We start from the raw sequence: 20072 nt of genomic DNA, 5'->3' as shown, positions 1-20072 counted from the left end.
TGTGTTTACTGACTCGCTTTGACAGCTATCTTCCTATTGCGTCACTCTAAAGTGTTCCTCCAGTTTTGTTTCAAGAGTTTTCAGTGTTCTAATTAAAAGAAGCAATTCAAAAGCTCGCTATGCTCATTCAGATACATTTTTCTGTAATCAAAGAAAGTTCTATGAACTGCCCCTTTCCAAAGCTAGCTAGAAGCCAGAGGGAACAAGGGGTACAGAACAGACAGAGTCATATTCAAATGCATAAAATATAAATCGTTTCAGTCCATTAGCCTCTCAAAACAAACCATGAAGGATGTGACAGTGTGGAGCTGTGTGCATGCAGCTTATATGTTAACACCATCATAAGCTTATATACTGTATAAGTTTTGATCTTTGTGGTTCTATATGTCCTGGAAGTAGCAATCACATGATGGTTACACTGCCATAAAGGGAGGGACACACTCAGTAAAGGTACTGAGGTAGCAATGATCAGTTGGTACCAAGGCCCCAAAATGTGCCAAGGAAATATCAACTGCACCATGACACCACCACTACCAGCCTGAGGTGTTGATACAAGGCAGGGTGGATCCATTCTTTCACATTGTTTGGATTAAATGCTGACTCTGCCATCTGAATGTTGCAACAGAAATCGAGATTAATCAACCAATCAGTGGCAACTCAATGCATTTGGGTTAAAAAGCAGTTCAAAAGGTGTACCTAATAAATGGCCGTTCTCTGTACGTGTGCATGCAAGTGTGTCGTGACAGTGCAACATCGTTGTTCACGTGTGACACCCAAAAGAACTGATCCTTTTGAGAGCATATGACATGTCTGTGCCTGCTCCTCAAAGTGCTTTCATGCAGTTAAATAAAAGACCTATAGTTCACTCGCTAATCAATTTCCCATGAAAGTACCATTTCTTTCTGACCACAATCACATTAGTATTGATGAAACTGTTTTGAAAGCTTTGTAAACTACCATTCACCAACTGGCAACTCTTGGGTGCACAAAACTGAAGCTGCACACCTGCCAAAAGCTGTCCACTTGACGCTGGCTTGAAAAGTGAATCTGCATTCATAGGCTCCCACATTAATATGCCAAAAAAAATTACAGCAGAAATAAACATGCTTGTTACCCACAACAAAAAACCCTTTGGTCTCTGCTGCCATTTTTCTCCTTTATAGTGATTGTAGAGACTGTGATGTTTTTCTTTTAACCTTCTAATTATAGTAGGGAGAAAAGGGTGTGGTCATGTCCAATGACAGGAGAATATAGACGCTGCAGCTGTAGCCTCTAGCTGTCTGCTGGGCAACACTTGGCTTGGTTTTCAGCTACTACACTGGATCTCTGTTTCATGTCTCTGGTGTTGGTTGCTTTTGATGCATTTTTTATGCAGTTATCTGACAAATAAACCTGACTTTCAGTGTGGTTAATTATACTAAAATCCATGAACTCTGTGCTCCAGTTTTGTTGAGGGAAACTCTAATATTTTACTTGATTTGTTACTCAACACTAATTAACATACACTCTACAACCTGAACTTATAATGCCAGTCTCCTGTTCAAACATGGTCACACACATTTCAACATCACCCTAACAAAGTACTGACCACAGTCCTAGACCCTGCAGATGATGTCCTATTGGTTACATCCAGGAACTAGTCCAGGTGGGGCGGGTATTCAATCAAACAGGTAGTAAAGTACTAGTTTAATCCTGTGTAGTTTACTATTCCTCAACGCTAATAATCAAAACCTTCTGGTGCTGTTTTTGAACCACACAATCTGCTGCTCTAGACGTTAATCGTCTACAGCTCCTCCACATTAGTGCAAGCTATGGACACACACTGACAAATTGCTTGCAGTGAAGCAATAAACTGCCCTGGCTGACTGAATGCTTGCATCTTGTTTCCTTGTACTGCACTTGTTTCCTCTCCTTCCTCATTACTGCTTGTCGCCTACTGTGAAGTAACCACGAGGAGGTGGGAAAAGAAAACGAGATGAAAAAGACAACCACACGAATGGACATGATGCTCGTTTAGAGTTACGCTTTAATGTCGTTTTCTCGATCACATTAAAGCGCAGCCTGTTACTGAACCCGAACTTTTTTACTGAATGCAGTTGTTAACATCAACATATATTAAAATCTACTTTTTGCTGTAGCGCTGACAAATCCACATTTTGTGTTTTCCTGTTGAGAGGAAAACCATCCTGACTGATGCCATGTGACTGATAAAAACTCAGTTCTCAGACTGCCAAATTGGTACTCATAATATAATTATTATGTAAATGTTAGATAATTGGTGGTTTTGACATATGATTAAAAATTCACAGTGTGGGTTAGGGCAGCTATTTTAACAGAAATTAGCATCATAAAAAAGAAATGGAACTTTCTAAAAAAAACCACAGCAGTGAAGTTGATAGAAACAGCTTTGCAGATTATATAAACACATGCAAGCACATGTAACAGTGCTGATAACTGAGTGCGCATACTTTAATTTAATAGACTCTCTCCCCTGTGCATTATCCAATTGTATAACCACTGTTACTGAAATATTCAATGTAAAATTGTGCACACAGAGGCAGTATTACACAACACTGTGCATGAAGTTTTTTGTGCATTATTAAATTTTAAATCGAAAAAGTTTATTACTTCTCTTAAAAAAATTAAAAATTCACCCTTCCCCACACAGCATTAAATTACTTTATTAATTAATTAGTTAAAAAATTTGGTTTCAGGTCTTACAAAATGAGTTCAACCCCCTACAATTGCACGCTGTGTTATTAAATTACATCAAAATAGCTGCCCCTCTGTTGGTCTTCCTTGGTCTCTTGTGTTCTGGGGGCCTCTGGATGTCTGGAGTTTTGATCTCCTCCACACCTGCTTCACGCCCTGGAGGACGGGGCTGTGGCCCCCCCACACCCTCTAGCAGATTATTACATGAAGGAACCTTTTAAAAAAAACAAAAAACAAGCGCGTCCATGCTCACAGGTGTACACACGGGTGATCACACCCACAAACTACACCCTTTTTGGCTCCTACCTCAAAGCACACTGTGTTCTGTTGATCTTATGTGCTGCACAATAATGTTTAACATTTAGTATTTACTGTCATATTCCCATATATCATTGTGATGTTGTTTATTCTATTACTCTTGTTCTCTTCTGCTTGCTTTCTTTTTTCATTCTCAGCAGGTGATCCAGGTGATTGATATATGCATTTTTTTTTCTCTGCCCGTTCTGTTGGTTTTTGTCTTTTGCCCTTCTCCCCCGTCCCTCTTCTCAGCTGTTTCTCTTTCCCTCTTTCTTTCTCCCCTTCTTTCCCCCAGTCAAGTCTGTCCCGTATTCAGTAAGTGAAAATAAAATAAACAATAAAAGGTGAATCAAATGGACCATTACGGCAAGGCTGGGATGGTCAGTTTGGTAAAGTAAATCCGTTGGGCATCTTTCTTTGCCTTTAGACAACAATTCTGATGGCAAAAGAGCCAAACGGGACAGGCCAAAAACAAAAAACAAAACAAACAAAAAAAAAACCTCAAGATTTCTTACAGTGACCTTTAAAATGTTGTATGTGCTGACGATCCAAAGACTGACTTTAATACCCGATGGCTCTTTATAATTCATACTTAGAACTTTACCTGAGATCCTGATACATGCTTATCACCCTGCTTTACTTCTGCTGCTTTCCTGCATACATATTCATTTATTAATGCTGAAATCTTTTGAAAAAGGCTTTTAGAGAGACATTCAACACAGAGTTATATATTCACTTATTTTATGATTACTCTTGCCATCAACCTGAGCGCTGTGTCATCAGCTTTCACCTAGACACAGAGTAGTGGCACTGGTTGGACTGGACGCTTCAGCCATTCAAAACAGGTCTCCAGTTTCCCCCCAGTCATCCAGAACATATCCAGTAGCTACTACATGTCTTATGAGGGCAATGAGACTTTATGTTATGTTATTAACATAACGGAATTCTCTTTATGTTATCAGGTTGTAGAGCAGAAGTTTGGAACATCTGAGACCTATTACAAATTAGCTTTCAACGTCAAGTTCTCAGCTAGGCTCAGAGTCAGGTGCTTTAATTTCTGTGAGAAGGCTTGCCTCTGGCTGAAGCTTCTTAACATTTGTTTTGTTTAGCTCTGGGTTTTCTAAGGAGGTATTCCCAGGTCATCACAGACGATGAATTCCTCCTTTACTGTCTAGTTATAGCCATCTTATTGATTTTTGCTTAGCTCTAATTTTAAACAAGACAAAACGTGGGTATTCAAGTACTCTGTGCACCGATCAGCCACTGACAGGTAAAGTAAACAGCATCAGTCATCTTGTTACTATTTTAGACAGTACAGCATTTTCATGAATGAATGAAGTAAAACTAGTATTGCAACAGCAATACCAGTTTTAGCTTACATGCCAGCTTGTTAACTAGTGTGGGATGTGCATGCACCTGGAGCCATTTTGCCACAATTGTAATCTTTACTCGTTCACTTAAGGATTCTAGAGAAAAACAAGAACTCACTGTGGTGCTTAAACAAAACCAGCAGCTATTGCCAATACTTACATTAACTGGCTCTCTAGCATGATGTATGCGTTAGCGGTGATTTAATCTTTCAGTGCTTTAGAAATGCATACCTATTTAAACTAAACTGCCTTGTATTTCCTTATTTAAAGAATTTATTAAAAAGTATCATAATTTTGGTACAACTACAGTAATAAGTCAGCATTGAGGAAGAAATCTTACCTGCACAAAAAAAGCCTGCATGTGAAGCTATCGAGTTAGCTAATCAACAACTTAACTACGCCCTCTGTTTCAGTTAGCAAAGCAAGTTTTACATTTCTGCTTTCATTAATAAGGTTCATACTGTTAGTGCGCTTCCTCTAAATTGAGCTCTTGGGTTACTATAGGTGACTATTAAACACCCAAATCTGTAATACCTCGTTTATCTTAGCGCCCACTATATGCTGTTCGATATGGGTCAAGGAAACAGAGCAGAAAACTAAATCCATTACACTTGATGGAGTAAGTATCACAACAGTCAGACTTTAACTAGGGCCATATTCTGCTAATTCAAGCATTCTCATCTTGAACAGATTGCAACAGAAAATAATAATAATAAAAAAAATGCATTGACTTGCATACATATTGGGATTTTGTGCCACATCCTGCTTTTTGCCGTTCTTTAGAACTGCTCACACCTTCAGAGTGTGGTTCTGGTGCATGATCAGTAATACCTATTTTCTGTTCTCACTAATGAGTGAGAAACTGGAGGACTTCCTATTACTTGTCAGTGCGGTTGTCTGCCTGTAGCTCTCGCCTCTTTCTGGCAGAGAAACTGTCAAGGTATGTCTTTGCAGGGTCAGGTTTGTCTCGACTTCACTGGACCAGAATAGAAGATCACAGCTGTCTTTGGTCGGTCTGCTCGGACTCGTTCAACAAGACGCTTACAGGAAACTTGATTTAATTGGAAAAACTAGGTGCTTTTTAACGATTTGTAATGAAAATCTATCTTATTAACTATCTTATTGCAGAGTACAATAGTTGTTTACCAGTCCCTCCAGAGACTCGGTTTGGCCTATCCAGGGTCTGCATGTGATGGATGCCTAAGCTGCTGTCCTGTGCTGTTTTACCCCGGGGTTTGTTGATGGATGCTCTGCTGTGCTATATTACATTCCTTTTCTGCCCTGCTGTGCTGTGCCAATATGGACTGGCCAATAGACTATGGCTGAAGGTGGACTGTGTGGGCTGACAGATGCCTGGGCCTGAGCTGCGTTTGTGTTGACAGGAGGGCTGGGCTGGATGGATCCCTGCTCCAGGGCTAGCCGTGGGGGAGGACCAAAGAGCAGGACAGAGCCAGGGAGTGAAACTGTAATGAGAGGAACGATGTGCCAAGATTGACAGAACAGTCACACCACCCGCTATCTCCATCAATACCCAGTTCTCCTTATCTCACCTCATCTTTTCTTTCCATTTTTTCCGCCTTTGACACTTCTCACCTCTTTCCAAACCGTCTTTTTTCCCCACTTCCTCATTGTAGTGCTTCTGTCATGTTCTGCCCTCCACCCTTTTCAACCTTCTGCCTCCTACTCATTCTCTTCCTCTCACTTTTCCACCCCTTTCATCCTCGACTGGACAGGCTGTTTCACAAAGACATGTTAATGTGCATGCACGTCTTTGTGACTAAGTTGCAACTAATAGTATACCTGCCACTTATGAAGAATCTCAATTATTTTCTCAAAAATGGCCAAACCCTTTGCTTCAGCAATCAGTAAAAAGTAAGAGTGGTGCACTAGCTATTTAGACCTGATCTGCCTAACTCTAGCCTGAAGGGCAAGAGGTGCTTCTAACTTCATACAGGTGTCAGGAGGCAGGCACAGGGACAAAAACAAAATAGATATCCAGTCAGGCAAGAGACCAGATGGTAGAAATAGAAAAGATGCACCAGAGAATAAAAGTACTCAAAAATAAAAAGGTGCGAGGTGAGAGCACAGCTAAAGCCGGATATCAAATCAAACCAGGGCCTCCTTTATAGCCCTCAAAGCACTTTCTTGCCCCACATATTTTCTGAGTAGCAGGTTGAAAGTATTTCAGGTAAGGTCTAAGTTTTTCCCCTAGGACGAGGCTTAAGCAGAACAAAGCACTCGCTGAAGAGCCTGCTACAACCCCGTTCTGCTGCAGAGTAGTGATGTGCGATACCACTGATTTCCTTTCCGATCCGATACCAAGTAATATTCAGGGTGGTATCGACGATACTGATCCGATACCGATACTTTGTACAAAACGGATTTTATTTATTGTATCTCAAATTATAGCGTCATAATGATTACAGGACATCAGAATACCTTCTTCTTATCACTTAATAATGCAGAGTTCATCATATAGAAATAAAAAAACTAAAGTTGTGTGCTATTTGAACACCTTGCCTGCCTGGAGGACTAAAGGACTCCGTGAGAGACTCTCACCCTAGCAGCACCTGTCCCTCTCCTCCTCTTCAGTTCGCCTCAACATACGCTCGTCATATTTTGTGATATGATTTACTCTGAGGTGTTTGACAAGGTTAGTGATGTTGCCACAACCATACATGCCAACCCTCCCGATTTTTCCGGGAGAATCCCACCTTTCTCCAGATTTTCCACCCGGACAACAAAGTTGAAAAACCATATCGCAGAATTCATAGCGCGGCCCAGCCAATTCCAGTTTCCAACAATGACGGCAGCGACTTAGTTTTAATATCACTCTTATTTCTCTTTCTGGGTCGCAAAAAAACTTTTAACATATTTTCAGGTGAGAATGTAGCTGTGTAAACTTCAAACATCTGAGCCGACACATCGTCTTCAAACCCCCGCGGTCTTTCACCACTCGGGTTAAACATGATGTACAAGTCACTTTGATAACTTAAAAATGTTATTGTTTGGCTTTTTCAGTGTTTTATTTGTTTGTGAGTAAATCGGTTTGGCTGAGATTAAAGTTATTAGATTAGATTAAATTAAATTAAACTTTATTATTCCCTCGGGAGGGTTCCTCCGGGGTTTTCACACAGCTGAATAAACGTCAAACAGAAAACTGATTAAACAGAAGAGTTTACGTCAGTGTCCGGTTATATTTTAGACAGCAAGGAGCAGACGGCAGAGTTTCACTCCACCGAGGGAGCTCGTGACGTACTACCCGGCTTTCTTTAGACCGCGAAGGCCGGTGTTGTGCCAAAAAGTGATTGTCTGCCAAAAACTGATTTCCGGTATTTGCCAAAAACTGATTGCTCGTATTTAAACTGCTATAAGTAACTTGTTGGGCTATAATATGTGAAACATATGTCAAATGCATCCCTCATGGATGACATAAAGTCATCTTGAGCCACAAACAACATTCGTGTAACAAGGTAGAAGCCGCAATCAGTTTTTGGCAGTGACTTTTATATAACCTTTATTTATGCAGTTAAAAAAATCTCATTAACATTAAAAATGTATTTTGTAAGAGTAAGTTGGCCAAGAGCACAGCAGAAATGGCAGCAAATATTACAATATTTCTGTAAAAATATTTTAAGTGGGGATAAAGGACCGGATTGGTTATAATGTAAGTACAATAGCAGAGAGTTGTAAAGATACTTGAAAAACAGATATTGTTTTAATTCTCTATATAACCCCTTTGTAAACCCTGTTCACCGAAGTCTATTTACGAACATACGTAAAGATATTACACATAAAAAATACACAGAAACACTGGAAATCAGTTTTTGGCAGACAATCACTTTTTGGCACAACAGGTGCCTCAGGTGGAAGCAGCCTCTGAATTTGGACACCCCCGCTGTTTCCGGGCCGGCCAATAATAACGGTGACATTTAACGTATTTTATCCGATAAATAAACCCTGTAAAATATATTTATCCGCCCAAACAGCCCTTTTGAATGTCTCCCTAATTCTGAGGTCTCAAGGTTGGCAAGTATGGCCACAACACCTCACTTTTTTTGCCACATTTATTGCAAACCACGGCTCAGCTGTTTGTGGAGGTAAAATACATCCGCACAATTACGCTCAGCCATTGTTGTGAGTGCGCACGCCAAGGGGCTGCGAGACATTTATACAGCCGTATTTCGCACATGACTATGAAAGGCGGAAGAGGAAGTAGTTCCTATGAATGTAGGCAATCCGAATGTTATAGTTTCTTTCCACTGTGTTCCTGTTAATGATAAACTACAAATTTACTCTAAATTACTAAAATATCGATATTTTAATGTGAGAATCGATTCTAGAACATAAATGACTGGTATCGGAGGAATCGATATTTCAGGATCGATCCGCACATCACTACTGCAGAGTTCACCTTCCACTACGATCCTCTCCATTTGATTGGTACGAAGAAACTATCATTGAAGAACACAATTAACACTTTACAGAGAAACCAAGAAATAATTAATAATAGGTGTTAAATGATAGAACTGCAGAGTGTATTCTACTTGTGCAGCTACATGTGCTCATGTTTGTTACGTGCTAATTGACAACTGACAGGTCAGATTTTCTCCAAGCCTTTGTAAACTGGTGTCGACATCACCTGCAAACAGGTCACGTTAATTGTTGTAATTAGAAAAGTGTCTGAAGCTCGTTTGCAAAATATTCTTTGGAGGTTTAAAAAGGCATTTAAAGCAAGGAATGATGAAGGTGATGTGCTGAGGGTAATAAACTGCCTGCTTTTATTAATAGTGATTTCAAACAAAGCTGCAGTCAACAGGAAGTAGCCCTCCCTTGACTTCCTCCCCTGTAAGAGGCCCAGGATTGCAAAAGTTCATCTATCTGTTGATGAGGCCACACCACGCCTGTTGCTGTCTACCTGTGCCTACAATTAGCAAATGTTTCACCTTTTAACTTCTTGATACCACAGAGCCAGTTTGTAGGGAACCCGTAGTGATCTAAATGCATGGGAATAGACTTAATATCTGTTGCTCCAGTAGATTTTTTTCCCTTACTTCAAAGCCCCTAGATAGCCACAAATCCTGATATAATTTTCATGAAGCCCCTCCATCTTTGGATGGCATGTATCACTGCTTAGAGCAAGCCATTAATCAGGTCAAGAAATGATTGTTTTGAGACTTGGCCTGCCAAGCTAGCGGGGCGGGGGGAAATATTAATCAAAACCGGTTATAAACAAGTCAGGAATGTGCAGGTCTGCTTGATTCAAATTTGCTTGGTGCAGGTGTGATTTCACCTCGAAGGCTTTGCAAGCGCCAGAGCAGTTTAATTCCAGCGTGCGCGCTCTGTTTCTCAAAGTTTCTGAAGCTAATCCAAATGGATGTTGTGCTCGGGTTTGCTGTGCAAGATCGGAAGTCTCTCGAGCAACATTATCGGCCAGCAAAAAAGCTGATCTGATCAATGTTCTCACTCCATACTGTACGTCAGCGGTGCAGAAGCCTCTGACACCTCTCCTGCCAGTGGACCTATTCCTTCTCATTTTAAAGTGAGCACAACCCCAATCTGTGTCTGTGTTGTGCTTTTTAGTAGGGTTGGAGTGTGAGGGAGAAGTGACTGGATGTAACGAGCCTGTGACAGATGGTGCCTTACTGAGATGTAGGCAGTAGGATCTATGGTGAGGGCAGGATGCTGCTATTAAATCTCAGGAGATGTACTGTGCTTCCTTCCTCGGGCACATCTTCCTTACCCGTGTCACTCTCATTCTGCTTTCTTATCTTTATGCAGTTTTGTACCATCTCTGTTTGTTTTTGCTTCTCCCCTTCTGTTCTCCATATTTATGCTTGCCTCATAATTTCTGCTTTACTGCTCCCCATTTTAGCCCTTACCCCCTTTCTTTCCCATTTCTCATTCTTCTTTTTCTTTACCCACTTATTACTCCCCTAAGCAGCTGGCCTGCCTGTACAGCAGTCAGCGTAAGTAAGAGATGAGCAAAGTAACAGCAACCTGTAATTTCGTCATACTGCCTGCAGCTGCATAGTGGTAATTAAACGGTCTTAAATTTTGACACAAATAAAAGTTACCATATGTTTGCTCCGCACGCAACACCTTGCAGCGCGTTGCATCAAAATTTTCTATCTGCCCTCATGCCTCTGTTTTTGCTGTTTTGTGCTGATGAGAGTTCACGAGCATAGGGAAGAAAGACATTGTTCCTAATGTAATCCACTTGCCTCTCACAGCTGCAAATGATGCTCATGACTCTGCATGTGCTGGCGGCAGAGGGCTGGCTTTTGCCCACCTTTTGCGTTCTTTAGGCCGCTTTTTCATTTCGACTCACAACTCACTCTGATTGCTACGGGATGTCACATAAGGCCTTGTCTCAAAGTGTGACACTGTGGAACTATTACCTCATTTCTCTGCTCTCCACATTTACCTCTTATGCGATCCATCACTATGTTCTGCTTTGGTGGAGTACTGGCACAAAGAGGTGAATCGGTTGATGATGCAGCAGCACTGAATGAGAGCAGAGGCAACAGAGGGAAAAAACCGAAATGCTCTTGTAAGAGGTAAAATACTCCAGACCTGGCTGCCTCTATTTAGGCTGCGAAATGAAATGCGGCATCATAAATTCTGTCTGAAATGAAATAGGCTTATTTGAATTTGTTGGCCCGGCATGCTATGTGTGTTTCTTGGGAGAGCTTCTGATAGTGTACGAAGTACGACTACCAGGACCCCGCACTACATCAACGAGATTCCGCACACATCTTGGAGAGCTTTAGCAAAGCTCGGAAAATCATACAAACATAAGCCAAGAGCTTTGCTACCTCTTCTTACTCAGAGTCTGTTTTATCTCAAAGGTAACACAAGATGTGCTTTCAATAATTACGTATGAATCAGAGCTTGGGGTGCAGGTCGTTTCATCATCATTTCCTATGTGAGATACACTGTTGCCACACTAATCAGCGGTTCTCCCTTGTGGGCTCATTTTCAAAAGCACAGCCTGATTAAGCAGCTTGTGGGGGACGCTGAGTTGACACCGCATCTACGATGTTCAGCGTTTGCGGGTCGGCTTTAAAGGTTAGCCAGCGGGATTCGGAATGTCAAATGACTGACTGACGGGTGCCATGTCAAGCGAGAAGGTCAAAAAGCTCTGTGATTTGCTGCTAGGAATAAAAGAGCTTATTCACATGCCAGTGTTTGGGGAGGAGCATGACATGTTGACACCTGCCTATGCATCAGCTAATGGGGAAGCTACACATTTCCTTAAAATATATAAAAGGTTAGTCTGAGTGATGTACTGCAGTCAATCAATACAGCAGGCTTGAAAAAAGCAATTACTCTATTTGTTTTTTACACGGCTCAAATTATTTTTTACTTTGATTGTGATGACTTGCCTTAGGCCATAAGCGGCTTACTTTAAGGTTATTTTTTAAATTGTATTTTTTACTATAAATACCTTATAACATTGGCTTCAGATCTCAACTCTTATTTCTACTTTTAATTTTTATTTATGGCTACTTATAATAATCCTAATTTCTTTTATACTGAGAATTGGTGTTGTCTGCGTTCCATTCCCACTTTAAGTCAACTTCCTTCTGATTGATTGCCCTGTTTAATAAAAGATCCTAACGTCAGGTGTTTTTTTTTTCTTCAGATTGTTTGCCAGAGATGGGTTGATAAAGCATATCCACTCTCGAACAACAGGAGCATAAGTCATTCAAAGTAAAACAGCTGTTGAAACCTTTTACATGTGAGTCTTGTGTGATTCACCGTGGTTCTTAACATGAGTGAGTCCATTACATGTTCAGGGCAACAACTGAACTCAAGAACTATCCTTGGTGCTAAGGATAGAGCCAGATTTTTAAGCAGTCTGCACCAGCACGAAATCTTGTTTTGACACAAAAATACAGCATGTGTCTTGTTTGACAGGGTCTCAAGTTACTTTTTAGACTGAACGATGCCTTTGGAGGGTCCCTGTTTTTTGCAACTTTTTTGTCAGTCCACAGTGGAGACACCTGTGTGCACAGGGTTCTTTTGTACAGTTTTTATTTTCTTTACCTCCCTATATACCTGTCTACTAGTACTCACTACATGCTCTAATGAAATGTGTATCAAAATGCAGGTAATAAAGGGACTCTAAAGTGAGCTATATGAATGGCTGAGTCTTACAACATGTAATGTTGACTTTAATAAACACCCAAAGCCTGCTTTTTGGCTCTGTAACAACCACATAGTGGTGCTATGATTCTATTGCACAATCAAAGGGGGTAGTCGAGTTGTTGGGTTTTTTGCTCTATTATTGTCGAATCTTTACCTTACAATATAAAGCCCCTTGAGGTGAGTGTTGTTGTGGTTTGCTACTTTATAAATAAAACTGAACTGAATTAAACTGAATAATGTGAATGTAACAATGCAGCCCTCCTGGGCTCCATATGACTGCTGTCCAAACCTACAGCACCACACATGGTCCCAGGCATATTGTTCATCAAAAACATATTGATTCTCCTTCAGCTGCCTCTCATTGATATGGAAAACACATGCAATACTTGCACCTACACCGTATAATTCTGGGTAGTACATTGCTCTCTCCCTTATCACAGCTGCTGATTTTGACCCAGTAATTTGTGCCGCTTAGTAAAACCGGCCCTAAATCCAGTCTCCTTTATCCGCATTATGGGGGTTACGATTTGGTCACATTTGACTGGCAGTTGAACGATGGCAAATCTCAAGAGCTGTAATGTCAAGACAGTGACAACTGTAACTGCACTAACAGTTGAAGTATGTCACTGTTATTGGCTTAGTGGATGCACGCATCCTAAAATATCAAGATGTCAACACATCTCTGAACACCTAAATTCATTTGATGCCTTCATAAGTAGCGTGGATGCTAGCTAAGCCTTGGAGCAGTTCTGGGGCTGTATGTGCACTTGTCACATTTTGAAGAGGGATTCACTAGTAAACATAGACCCTAAAGACTCACTGTAAAATCTGTGCTGCTTATAATCTGCATCTGTCACACAAAATTTGTTTGCGTGGAACAAGAGAGGACCACCAGCTCCTGCTGTTTAATTATAGCATCAACTGATGTAGCCATGGCAGCAATAGAATACACTCACAACATGTGTTGCAACAGCTATAATGTTTAGTGTTTTTCATGCCGTCTAATGATACGTTTTTAGCAGGGCCATTTCAGACTGTGCTACATGCGCTCAGCATGAATCTCACTGTTTTCACAAAGGGTTTTCACAGCAGTTATCGCCAAGGATAGCTCCTCAGTTCAAGTGGTCTCCTGAGTCTGTGCAAGGCTAACTAATGTTAACAACCTCTGCAAGCCACAAAAGGCTCACATGTAAAAGGCTTTGACTCAGTACAAGGCTGATTTCTTAAAATGATCTTTAATTACTCACTATATGCTGAGTTGTCATCGGTCTTAAAAATCAAAGAACAAGGAAACCATGAGCCTAATACAGTCTGATGTGCCCACACTGACCTTGGTATCTATAGTGCTCTAACACAGGCCTTTATATTAGGTAGGCTTTACCACTGCGATGTCTTCCGAATCTCAAAGGGTGATGATTATGACGTGTACATCTATGCAATTATTGATTTGGTTATTCATGTGGCAACACATGGCCCCTGAAGTGCTATTAGATCATATTTTAAAGCTCATTGCCACAAAATAATGATACTTTAAGACCATAATGGAGACACGATGGGGGGTTATAAATGAATGGAAAGAAATTATTATCTTATCATGGAGCTAAATTGCTGTTTAATTAGATAGCACAGTTTAAAAAATGATGAGAGGCTTGTCTTCTTAGCACACTGTGATTTATCGTTATCACAGACAGCTTTGTCAACGGGAATATTTGACACCTTGTTTGGTATGAAGTACTCGAGCACTTTTTTTTATTGTAAGGCAAAGACCCTGGAGTAATATAGAACCCCAAAAACCCCAACAATGACCCCCTATGAACAAGCACTTGGCTACAGTGGGAAGAAAAAAAACAGCCTTTTAGCAGGAAGAGGAGAAAACTGGGAGAACCAGGCTTGGGGAGGGACGGCCACCCCTCACAACATAAGAAAACCACTAGGTTTGTTTTATTACTGCTGAAATGGTCAAGCTTTATTTTTTCTTTATCATCTACTGGTATATAAAAATGAGCACATTGTCACTTATGAAGAGCGGGATTGATTTGTGGAGTAAATAAAGCTGTCAAAACATGTAGCAAATAATAAAATGGGTGAAAAAATATAATAATAATTTCATTATTGCTAATTGCATTCATCCGAGTACCTGCTTCTAAGAAACTTACAAAAGGTTACAGGAGAGAGCAAGCGAGAGAAAATTAGGAAATGACAGACACAAAAGGCAGCAAAGATGTATCTAGATCTATTTATTTATATCTATCAGTTTTATATCTATCAATTCTAACACGTAGAACTTTGGCTGAGAATATAAGGACTTGTGTTCTCAACCCCTGTCATCTGTAGCGGTGTGTGTGACAACTCTAAAAGCCTCATCTGCAGAGCAAAAGAAGCTCAAGTAGAACGAAGATTCTGGGTAATGATCCCGCAACGCATTATCAGAGCAGTCCAGGAACCTTCTCTGCAATACCATAAACACAGACAATCACAAGATTCCCTTTTAATTGCTTTCTCTTCTGTGCAGGGCGAGGAGAAAGAAGGGGGGAGGAGGACGGAGGGCGGGAGGAGACTTTCTTTCTTCCTCAGAGCACACTGTTCCAGCAGATAATGCCAAGTAGCCCTGACAGGGAAAGGGATGAGAGGGAGCAGGAAGAAGAATGTGTTTTTCTGAGCTTGAAATCATCCCTTCTTTTTTGCCTCCTTCTGCTTGTATCTCAGAGAAAGAGAGTAAAGGCTTGAAGCTAATAATCATGCTAAAATACTCAATAGACTCTAGACAATAAACAAGCAGAAGAATGTAATTTCATCACAGTGGTGGTTTAATAACAAAAGAGACTATGGCCCTGCCGTAAAACGCCAACTCTGTGCAGGGGGAAATTAGCCTCTGGCACAAACAAGGATTAGGAGGGTTTTTTGAACATTAAAACGAAATGCTACACACTGTTTGCTTTTTCACATAGTACTGCTTAATGCAACAGAACAGCATGTAGAAGTCACCAATAAGCACAATGAATACTTCAGATCCACACTTTTTGCCAAAGGCATGGTTTACTAAACCTGTAAACAAGGTTAAATAGGCACCTTCATGTGTTCTGTTTTAGGGCGGTACATTTTTGAAAAATAAACTCCATCCTTCATCAGGTCTCAGCATCGGTCTGTTAAAAGGTACTCATGGAGAGAGGGAAGTAGATAATGAACCAAACTTTCAACAGCCTATAACATTGAATGGATCCGTTGGTAGTGTTGCCGCAATATAAGCGAAGGTAACCAGCAAGCCACTTGGCCGCCATTACAACTCGAAGCAATCCTAACTCCTGCTGATTTTGATTCCCCTCCAACGTTTGCTTTGGTGCTCTCGCTCACATCAGCTGAAAAACCCATTTTGCGGGGCCTCAGCCCGGCCAATTTCTATCTGTCACAGGTAGTGGGGAATTGACTGTGCGACATGTAGCATATCACTTTAAAGTGACAGTAAAATGGGAAATCACTTTGTGCCAGCCACATGCTCTTGTCGCCTTCCATAAGAACTTTGTTCAGTCAGAGGAAAAAAAAAAGTCCTTAGGGCTAAACGGTTTGCTGGGGAAAGGTAGCGAATCAGTTCAGTCTCCTTGCACCCACTAAGGACCCACAGAGAAAGAACGAACTAGCTTTTCCCAATCGTATACGCGTAACTGACAAACACACACAGGACATAAACTGAGACATTCAAACGCTTATAAAACAAGCAAACAAAAAAACTGCTTTCAGTAGGTAGATTCAGACTGAAAGACACACTAATGCACGTACAATGATCATAAACTACCTACACAGAGAGTTGGATTTAACACGCTAAACTCTGAGGACACAGAGAGGTCTTTGCTATTTTGATCGCTGTTTACTCAACCTAATAAGCCTTTATGGACGCTTCTATGGCTACACAGTCATTCACAGGCTATCCTCTGATTCAGAGAAGTGAGACAAGGAAGTCTTTTCAAGTATAAGCAGTGCAACAAGATTCATGCACGACCAAATACCAGCCAGGTGATTTCTTGGATTCTTAGCTTGTCATAGACAATCTAACAGCAAATGGAGCCTGAAATGTAACCGCTGAGAAGTGGAATTCATACTGTGATCTGTGAAGACATTTTTATAACCACGATTATTTCATTATAGATAGTGGCTCCCTGAAACCAAACACTCCAAAACACTTAAATCAGTTGTTTTCTATCATCACTGATTGCCATTACTTAAAAAGCATAGAAAAGGACAAAACAGTTACTGAATTTACTGGAATCATAACACAGGAAATGATGTTTATTTGGCTTATTTGCTTAAAAAAGGTTGTTGGCAAGCATTTTATAGGTTTGTATGTACGCGTTTATTAATGTATCTCTGTTCATTAACATGTATCTGTACAAGCTTTGATATCATTAGAGTATTCAATGATAATCTGCCCAACAGTCAGGGACACGGCCATGTAAAGGGAAACGTCTGATGTATCTGATAAAGAGTGAGCGTTAATCACTTGGACATTGCCCTGCTTCTGCTTTAATTCAGATAAAAATATCTAAGATGTTAGTTTATGGATTTACATGTAGTTGTAAATGTTCTGGAGAAAGGGGAGCCTGGACAGAATAAACATTGGAGCAGCATTATTTCACAAAAAATAAAATAAATCTCAGTGATGAAGTAGCTCTGTCTTAGATGTGAATAGAACTTCATGAAACAGATTTATGAGCTTTTTCCTGCAGCCAAATTTGCTTCAGGGAAAAGTAGCACAGTTCATGCCAAGTTTCAGAGTCAGATAAAAACTCTTTGGGGCCAAAAACTTTGTTTACTTTTTTCTATATATAACTGAATCACTGTAATTTATGAATAGGCTTTGCTCGCTAAAAGCTGTGGTTTATCCCTTCAAGAGCCCACATTTGTGATCCTTTTCTTTTACGCTACTGTGCTCCACAAGGGCCTGCTTGAGGTCTGACTTTTGTACAGTTTGACTGCTTCTTTTCTTTTTCTAATATTATGTGTTTACATAGTAGATTTTAAATCAAACAATCAAAATGGGATTCAAGTACAGACTTCGCGCTTTAATTCAAGGGCTTTCAAAAAATACTGCATTACTTGTTTAGCAATTAAAGTACATATACTACCCCATTTTCAGAGACTCAAAAGTCATTGGTCCAAGTATATATTGTTAGTAATACTTGGATGGAAATCCTTTGCTGTCAATGGCTGCCTGAAGGCTATAACCTATGGCTTTTACCAAACACTCTCTATTCTGCCGTGAGAGGCTCTGCCAGGCTTTTACTATGACTATTTTCAGTTACTGCTTGTTTCTGGCTCTTCTGTTTTCAGTATGATTTTAGGAAGTGAAAAAGATGCTATGCTCTGTTGGGCTAAGGGCAGGAGACTGACTTGGTCACTGAAGAATATCCTTGAGATTTTCTTTTTGCAGCAAGCCTGCTGCAAACATGTTGCTCTTAAATAACTTACCCAAACTCATAGAATCCACTTATAGTATGCAACCAACATCTGATTTTCATGGTTTTTACTAATTTTATTTCAACTATGTAACAATCTTTAATGTAATATTAATTTGGGGATCTCTCAGTTATATTTTCAAACAGACAGGGATTTGATATGTATTCTTTCATTTCTGCTAACTTCACAACCATCCAATTTTGTGTAACAACCACAGAAAATACAGAGGGAAACGAACTCTGTTACAAATATATAAAAAACTAAAGCATGCACTGTTCATCAGTCTCTGTGTGTGTTAAGTTAGAGGTTATTACACTGGCTTTGACACTGGCTAGCACAATGTTTCTCCTAACTGCCTTGTTAGAGTGTATTTTTGGTCAAAGATGCAATATCTAAGATACAAGGTGAGTCAAACACGAATCTTTCTGTCTGGTGTGACTTGTAATTTAGACACAATAAACTGTTTGCACAGTGGCAGACAAACTCAAGGATTATGTGAAAAAAATTTCAAAGGGAATTCGCTGCAGTTGGTGCTGGCAGCAAAGTTATGGCCAAATGAGATCACTCAAGTCAGAAATCCCTCCAACGCCATAGGAAACAGTTGAGCAGGGCCAGAGACGAGGGCACATTCTCTGAACTGATATGTCAATACTCACCTGCACTGATAAACATCTAAATAAAATACACCTTATCTATAACTAATATAACTCCCCCTCCTTCTCTTCAGATAGCACTCAGCATTTTAATGAAGTCTAATTACAATTATGGAACAGAGTTTAAATGATTGATATGGCTTTTCAAATCGCCCTTTGTTTTTACAGTAATCAGGGTTAAAAAAGAAAGAAAGACCACCTAAGACAGAACACATGAACAACTAAGACATCAAAGTATCAGACTCTCAAAACAGCTGGACTGTATGCTTACATCTGGAAATGCCTCTGGCTGTTAGCTGCCCTCCTTCTGTCCACAAAGAGAATTTTATGAGGCTAGTCTTTTTTTTTTGTGAATTTCTTTTTTCCACATGAAGCACGTCAGTATTTGAAAGGGAGTTGCAGTTTTGGCTTCTGCTATGTTTCTCTCTGCACTCTTACAGAAATACATGAAGGCTTAGAAAGAGAAATTCTTCAAGTTTTTTTTTCCTCTCGGGGAACAGGACTTCCACCTTTGTGAAGTCTTTGTAAAGTCTTTGTAATTAAAGTTACATGGCACTCAATTCATGTGGACTTTTGAAAATGTTACCATGCTGTCATCAGTGGTGTGATGGTTGTCATGCATTGTTAAATAATTATTCTTACTAAAATATATAATTTAACAATCATTGGTTTCATCCTGAAACATCAAGCTAATATTTTTCTCCATCCATCCATGTGTTCTTTGCTTAACTTGACAACCATCATCATCCAATGCACATCACAATTAGTAGATCATTGCTGGGAACCACAGTTAATGGACTGGCAGTTTGCCTAGCACATGTGCGTGCTTTCTTTCCTGCCCTGCACTTAGTGGTGTTATGCCCCTGAAAGCCAGCTATTCTCCAGCTAGTGCAGGTGAAGCTAATAAAGGCTGCACTTATAGGATCTGGTGTAGCAATACGTAATCATCATTGCAATCAATACAGGCTTTGACTTTTAAGTGCTGTCACTGTTGACATAAGGGCAAAGCTGGATGTGCCAAATTACCCACTGGAGACCGTAAGAAACCCCCCCTCCAAAAACACCAGTGTTCAAGCACCTTATGTGTCACACAATATAAAGTGAAACTGATGCCAAACTGCAATAAATATTGAGAAACACCCCAGTGTTTACCCTAGAGGGGTTCTTGTGTGTGTGCGTGTATATGTGTATCTTTGGTTTCCTGTGACACATGAGCAATCACTCACTGATGTTATTTGGACCAGAAGTTCTTAAGAAAGCTGTAACCCAGAATTAGCCTGTTCTATAAAGCCACTGTTTTGATTTGGGACAACAACAGACACTTTCTCTCTCTCTCTCTCTCTCTCTCTCTCTCTCTCTCTCTCTCACACACACACACACACACACACACACACACACACACACACACACACACACACACACACTCAGCAATTTATAG

At 40.3% G+C, this 20072-nt stretch overlaps 1 protein-coding gene across 3 annotated transcripts in view; it reads right to left on the bottom strand.

The window, feature by feature from the left end:
* lsamp (limbic system associated membrane protein) overlaps positions 1–20072 on the bottom strand; it is a 509494-nt gene that overhangs the window by 79042 nt on the left and 410380 nt on the right. The window lies entirely within an intron of this gene.

This window comes from Astatotilapia calliptera, chromosome 14, assembly GCF_964374335.1.
Source record: "Astatotilapia calliptera chromosome 14, fAstCal68.1, whole genome shotgun sequence".
Lineage (NCBI taxonomy): Eukaryota > Metazoa > Chordata > Actinopteri > Cichliformes > Cichlidae > Astatotilapia > Astatotilapia calliptera.
The sequence above is the reverse complement of the archived record's forward strand: the minus strand, read 5'-3'. Positions and strand labels throughout refer to the sequence as shown.